Source organism: Topomyia yanbarensis, chromosome 2 (assembly GCF_030247195.1).
Source record: "Topomyia yanbarensis strain Yona2022 chromosome 2, ASM3024719v1, whole genome shotgun sequence".
NCBI classification, from domain to species: domain Eukaryota; kingdom Metazoa; phylum Arthropoda; class Insecta; order Diptera; family Culicidae; genus Topomyia; species Topomyia yanbarensis.
In genome coordinates, this window is record NC_080671.1 from 10,607,361 (window position 1) to 10,615,303 (window position 7,943).

Below are 7,943 nucleotides of genomic sequence, written 5' to 3' on the forward strand. Positions count from 1 at the left end.
AGAAAGCCAGAAAACATGAATTCGTCTACACGCAGAAGAATGTTCATAACATGTTCACCGAATTCCTCCAGGTCCAGCAACAGCGCGGGGACGGACGGACGAATTCCAGTACGCACAGGCATTCTCCGATTTTCCCATTTCACAGCAATTGCACCCAAAGCAGCTGGGCAGCATTCACTGTGAGTGTAGACGTGAGTCCCTTCCGCCGCCGGGAGCGGCATGTAATTGCAGGTGTAATCAAAGTTCCTTGTAAAAGGCTTACGATGTGCGAGTCACTGCACGTCCACGTCGTGTAGAAGACGTGCTGATACAAATTTATGAAATTATGTTTCCAGATTATTGTCGTATCGGTGGCGAGTCGCAGTGTTGCTACCGACCTCATGGGGTGTAACGATTACCATTTTCAGCTGCACCTAGTCCTTCAGCACTCGGGACAAATTGATGAACGAATCAGCCTGATTGATTAGTACAATTAAATGTGCATTTTTAATAGATTTAGAGATGATAAAACTGCTTATACCTTTCAGCTGTAGTTGTTTATGAGAGTTTGTTTTGGCGATAATAGTTGCAGTGAAAACCAAGTTGGAATGAAACGGAGTGTGTCAATAAATGGCTCTGATCTAAAGCAAGATGGAAATAATGGTGCTCAAACGAACAACCAGCCTGCTGTGATGATGGATTAAATATTTTGATTATTATCTGCAGCAAAAGCCACTAAGCGAAAAGAACCCTCTATAATTTAAGTTGTTTACAGACGAGGCTATACTCCACAAAAATATTCACGCAACAACAGCAATAGTGTGTGAATAGCTAGAACAAAATTCATAGTGAATACTTTTTGTAGCGCGTGTCCTGTTGCCTCGCCTGCGGACAGCTTCAAAGTTCAATTCGTCAGGTAACATGTTACCAATTCCGTTGACCAAAATGTTGGCTGTTGTTAACTATGCATACTGCACAGTGCATCATATCGCCATAGAATGCCGGAGATACTGACGGGTCACGGGAGCCAATAAAAATTAACACTATTATGCTATATAATGTCATGCGGCATTTAGCACATTTCAAGAATAATGATTTCAATATTGAGATTGAAGCATAAATTTGAAAAAAGCATAAATTTGAAAAAAAAAACTTATGCTGTACATCGCCATATCGGACCGCGGGATTTCAAAGCCGTGAGCATCTTCGAAATTGTGAAAAATGCACGAACAGCTAATTTAAAACCTTACATCGCACAAAAAAGGTTATTCCTTTTCCTTGAAGTTTCTATCAACAAACCATCGACAAACCATCGACAAACCGGCGCCAATGACCGTTTTTTCGTGTGGAGCAAGGTTTTAAACTTTTTACAGTGCGAAATCAAAACACAACGAAGAAGCTTGCTAGGAAAGTAGGAGTCCGTTCTTATGCAAAAAAAATGTGCACGATGTATCACCTGCGAAGTAGACAATTGACTCACATTTTTCGATGAATTCTTAGGTGCACTAAAGCCTTGCAAAAATAATGCTTTTCGGCCGGACAAGATCAAACCCAACTTGTTGAAGAATCTGCCTGATCCAGCGAAGAGTCACTTATTGAATTTATTCAATTGGTTTCAGAACATTGTTCCTTTTGGCTGGAGACAGAAAAACAGTGATTGCTGTCCAAAAAACCGGGATAAAAAAAACTTCCGACCACAATTCACATCGGTCGATTGCAGTGCTTTCGTGTACAGTCGGGTCTCCTACTACGCGATTAACTGGGTGCGTGAATCCGCGTTGTAGGATACCGATAGCTTATGGGATTTTGACTAATTGGGTCTGTGGCCGATTATTTCGTCCGTGTCGACATGTAGCGCCATACTTTCTTTGGCAAAGTTGTTGTACTCACTTGGGCCTACAACTTAGTGTAATTGGGTATCCAATTAGTTGAGAACTATGCCGCCAGAGGTGCTATGAAGAAAGAGTAAATAAATCGAAATTCTCGTCGTAAATTCGACTATCATCAAATGGATTCAATGTCAAGTATATCAAAACCCTGATTATTTTGAAAGGTGGTGTCTTCGGGTAATTTATAAAAGAAGTCCAGAGCTCCTGGATGGTAGAAAGTATAACTCGCAATTACCCCACCAGGCGGCGCTAGTGCTAATGCAAATATTCAACACATGTTAAAATAATTCTATATCTCAACATCGTGATTAGATAGAGTAGTACTGTCGAGAACTACCCAACGGTAACAGATTAGTTTGAAATACTCTCACTATGCGGCGCTAGTGAGCGTAGAAGCTTTCAACATATGGAAGATTATGATATATCTCAAAAGTCTAATAACTTGGAAAAATAGTGTTTTCGGCAAAGTTCTCGAGGATGTCAAAGGCTACTAGATTATGGATAGATTAAATTGGAATGGACCCACCAGGCGGCGCTAGTGAGCATTTTCTTTCAAAGCATGTATCTCGAGATCATGATCATTTGGAAGGGTGGTGTCTTTGGCAATATTGATAGACAGGTCGAGCTCTGTCCTAAGGCGAACAAATTAGTTCTGAACTTGCCCACTAGGCGTCGCTAATGAGAATGCAACTTTCTCAACATTATAGATATATTTCTAAAGTCCGATAATTTAGGAAAACGCTGTTTTTGATAAAGTTCTCCAGGGGGACAAGTGCTGTTTGACAATGTAAAAAATATTTTGAATTAATCCGCTAGGTGACACTAATGAGCACGTATTTTTTCTTTCAATTCCTACATCTCAATATAAAGGCAGTTTGGAAGGGTGGTATCTTCAACAAAGTTGCTTGAGAAGTCGAGAACTACCCAAAGATTAGTTTAGAATACTCTCACTATGCGGCGCTGGTGAGCGCAGAAACTTTTAAGACCTGGTGAATTATGATACATCTCAAGTGTGTAACTTAGAAAGATGGTGTTTTCGGCAAAGTTCTTGAGGAAATCAAGCGCTGCTCGATTATAGACAGACTGAATTGGAATGGACCCGCCAGGCGGCGCTAGTGAGTAAGCTTTTTTCAAATGTTATTTCTTGAGATCAGGATAATTTGGATGAGTGGTATCTTTGGCAAAATTCATCGACAGGTTGAGTTTTATCTTACTGTGATCAGATTAGTTCAGAACTCACTCATTGCTAGGGAGAATACAACTTCTACTACGTAGTAGCTTACATCAAAAGTTTGATAATTCATGAAAATGGTGTTATCAGATTAACGTGGATTTCAGTTACTAGGTGGCATCAGAGAGAAAAAAAAATGTTTACAAATTTTAGCACCTCAAAATCATGACAGTTTAGAAGAAGGCTTTCTCCAGTAAAATTCATCGGTAGTTCTAGAGCTGTCTGGTGATGGCTGATTGGTTTTGAATACTCTCATAATGCGCCAGAGAATGGGTTGATGAATTTATCCTCTTCACTACTACTACTTCAAAAATTTAAATAAAAATAACAAGAATCAGAGCAGTAAATAATCTATTCATAATCGAGTAGCCCTTATTCTTCCTCTTTTCCGAAAACACCATCTTTCTAATTTATTAGACTTTTGAGATAGGGTAGACGAGCCCTTATTCATCTCATTAGTCACGATGTCACACTATTTCGCTGATAACTCGGCTTACAGTGATTGGATTGCGCTTAAATAGGTGTCAGCATCTTTGCTTCGTACCTAAGAAGCAGATCAATAAAAAATCTCGCTTGCAAAGTGTAAAATACTTGCGTTTGAGCGAAGCGAAAAGTCGAGTACAACGCACCCTTATTCATCTTACCATTTGAGCTAATGCGCTGAATAGAGACAGCAGACACTGCTCTAACTAATGTGTTCAAATGGGTGGGATGAATAGAGGTGCTAAGATGAATTAGGGCACAGTAACCCTAATTCAAATTAGAATATAACACTTATATCTATTCCTGCAGCGAGAATCGGAAATGAATGAATCTTAACTCTTCAACAGTCGCCTTGCTCTTTACGGTTAACGATTACGATTTTTTAAACATTGTGCACTCAGCACTTCACGCATCACCTCAACCAATCACCAACTTTTAAGCAACATAATTCGATTTCAAGAGATTCGGCCGTCTGTTACTAGTGCTGCACACAATCAAGTAGAACAACATAAAACGAACCTAATCAGTCGCGTTCTATTGGAATTCCCGTAATCTGTAAAATAGTGAACAAATTGTGACCAATGCGTGAGTGTATGAACTCTGACGTGATAGAATCGTAACCGAGGCAAAAAGTTTGCCAATAATAACAATAAAGTGAAAAAAATAACGATACAACTGATAATTAAGGAATCAGTCGAACTTAACGGGCCCGTTGAAGATTCTGGAAAATTGTAGACGAAGAATTGGGTAAGACAAAAATAAAATCGAAAACTGATGCGACCATGTTGAAGATCCTTTGTAGGCCAGTAATGACTCCGTGCATACATAACTAGTGCGTTGCAATGGTAATCGGAGCATAAGATTGTTACGCTTTGTGCGAGGTGCGATATTTATGTTAATTTGTTCCAAGATCGCCGGTCAATCCAGATGACCTCGCAAAGTATCAGCAAACGAACAAAGCCCTTCCTTCAAACAAGCAGGGGTTCCAAATAAATCAAAATGAGAACGATGTCACCGAACACTTTTTTGCATTTACACACATACGGTTCGTGTAACACCAGCCAGCAAAGGTTTCAAACTGTCGTTGGAGTAATCTACAATCTTCAGTAGAGCGGATGAGAAGAAACATCTTGAGATCGTCGGCGAAGGACAGGGGTGGAGTCTTCTGAACTAGATGGACGTCGATGAAGTAAAGCAGAAACATCAGCGGTCCTAAGTGACTTCCCTGGGCTACTCCTGGCGTAGAACTAAATGTGGATGCCTGGCAATCTCCAATGACAACCACTATTTCTCGATCTGTAAGCTAGGAACGAAACAACTGCAATAAATTACCGTTAATTCTAAATCTCACCATTTTAGCGATTGTTATATCATGATTAACTTTGTAAAAAGCGGCAGATAGGTCTGTGTAGATAACATTGCTTTGAGCACGACATTCCACACTCTCTGTTATGTAGGATGTTCAGCAAAGCAGGTTAGTCGCTGTCCAACGCCCATAAGTGAAGCCATGTAGATCGTCACTTTGGTACTGCTTGCAGTGAGCCTGAAGAGGTTCCGTAATCACCAGCTCGAAAAATTTCGAGACAGTACTAAATGAAGTAATTCCACGGTAATTATGGACGTCTCGCTTATTACCTTTTTTAGGACTGGGAACATGTTCGCGGACTTCCAGTTGGATGGAAAAATGAGAACAAGCTCAGGTAATCATAGTTTCATTGACATCGAGAGCGCTTATAGTTTGGCTCAGAACCGGAACTTGACTAACAGCGAGCTCAAGTTGAACAACTGTGTAGGCCTCATCTGTGAACACATTCGCAAATTTCTCCGAAAAAAGTCTGCACATATCAAAAGATGTGGTAGCTGTGGGCCATTAAATGTCTGTAGTCCGGATTCCTTGTGCTGCTCATACACATATTTCCAGAAAAGTTTAGGGTACTTCTCGTTGGCTAGAGGATTATTTTGAGTAACTGTAGCTGCCAAGAAGCCTCGCTACCTCTGAGTAAAGAACGGAGTGATCAGAATCAAGAGTAAAAACTAAGTTGCAGTGTGTGTCAACATATTCGATGTCACGGACTCGGTCGGGTGGGACATACAACGCACACAAGTACAACTTACGGTCATCAAGCTCGATTGTCGTCCAGACCAGTTCGAGGCAATCCCAGCAAGTCTTCCTAATAACTCGTCCCTTCAAGCTGCAATTAACTGTTACTAATACACCACCTCCAGTTGATTTTCGGCTATTTCTAAGATTCCGGTCGCAATGAAAAACCTCCAGTACCGAACACCTGACTGGAAAGCGTGTCATCGTTTAACCCCGTTTCGACGAAGACTAGGATATCAAAACTGTTATCGGAGATTGCAAGGTGATATTCCTCAACGGTTGAATTGATAACACACAAACGTTTTGGTAGTATAGTAGCAGTTCATTCCGCCGTTGTTCAAGGTTAGAAATCGAAGAGTTTTGAAGCAAGGAAGAGCTCACATTTGCTTTACACTTGCCTGCTGTAGGTTTGCTGAAGACCCCTCGTCCCAACTACACCACAGGACCGGGACGGCTGCTGGTCGCTAGATGGAAGTGCTCGACTGTGATGGGGGACTAAGGCCTTCCTCACAACTGGTGACAAGTGGGCGTCCCGGTGACCGGGAAAACGGGAAACCAAGCGTTGTACTCAATACAGGTGGGCTAGGTACATTAGACCTCTCCACATTTTGAAAAAGTTTTGAAGCTCAAATTTTTGTTCTAGGTGTGAATTTAAAAGCTTTTGCCAAAAATGGCTTAATTCGGATATGATTTAGAGGTGTCTCCAATCAAAAATCGTGTTTTTGCTATGTTTCCATAGGAAGATCACTTACACTCTGATTTAATAGGCCCTATATTCCCACATATCATCAAAGGTTGTTCCTTAGACATATCTTAACATGATTTAACAGGTGGACATAGCTCTAATCGCAATATAAAATTTGTTAACTGGATTTTCATATAGAAAAGTATATCAAAACCAAGGAAAATTAGTAGTATTTTTTCTTGGTTTTGGTACTCCAAAACCAAAAAATAAAAATCCAATTAAAAAATTTTCTATTCCGATTAGAGCTATGTTCACCTGTTACATCATGTTAAGATATGTCTAAGGAACAACCTTTGATGATATGTGGGCATATAGGGCCTATTAAATCAGAGTGTAAGTGATCTTCCTATGAAAACATAGCAAAACACGATTTTTGATTGGAGACACCTCTAAATCATGTCCGAATTAAGCCATTTTTGGCAAAAGTTCTTAAATTCACACCTAGAACAAAAATTAGAGCTGACCCATGTATATTTCAAAACTTTTTCAAAATGTGAAGAGGTCTAAGGTACATCTCGTGAACGGCTGCGGGTCGCTGGCATGAAAGGTGGCGTCTGATACCGACCGGAACTTTGCACAATTGACGATGAGCTGGAATCGAAGATCATTTCGGTGCTGGAAGGTTTCGAAATAGAAGGATACTTGCTACAGTAGGTAGTTTGGAAGACCCTTTTTCCACTTCCGCACACTGGACCGGGACGACTGGTAAACGCTGGTCGTACAGCCCGGAGGCCGCTGTAACCTATTGACGAAATCTATCCCGTCTCTGCTGGTCGATGTTAAATTCGCGAACCAGCACTCCAGTTGGCCAAGTAGAAGCAATGAGTGCCACGTCCTTCAGTTCATTTGGAAGCTCGACTCCGGATGGAAACAAAATTGAGTTTCGTGAGATCAGTATCAGACTTCAGGTTGTAATTCTGTCAGCATAATTCAAGATCCTGCCAAAAAAATAAATGTTTTTCTACCTATGAAGTCAAATTCGATTTTCTTATTCTCGTTTTCAGTTTAACATATAGGTATTTTTAATATTTGTTTTGCTAGTTGTGCCTTGGATTGAATTCAGGTGAACTGTTGACCTAAAAATAATCATGGCTTTCGAAAATATGAGTGTTCGAAAAGTATAGCAGTATTTTATAGACTTTATTTACACTCAATTAAATTAACATTTGTATTAACTGCGTACAGTCTTTTACGTGAATTTATTAGAATCGTACTGAAATTATCACTCATTGGTTTTATCTGGCATATTCCCCTTCCACTGATTTTGTTTCTTCCATGCGTGGAGAAATTCCAAGCTAATGTAGATTTAATATACATGCGATGACGAGAAATTATGTTGCTTGCTGATCGAAGATATGCAGTTCAGTATTCAATGCATTGGCACACGTGCGCACTGCACATCACACTCCACAGCAAAGCTCCATTCACCGACCCTTGAAAATGACAACATATACCTACCTACCGGTGTAAGGCAATATAGAAATAAAAAAGTAATAATTTTTTTGATTTACGTTT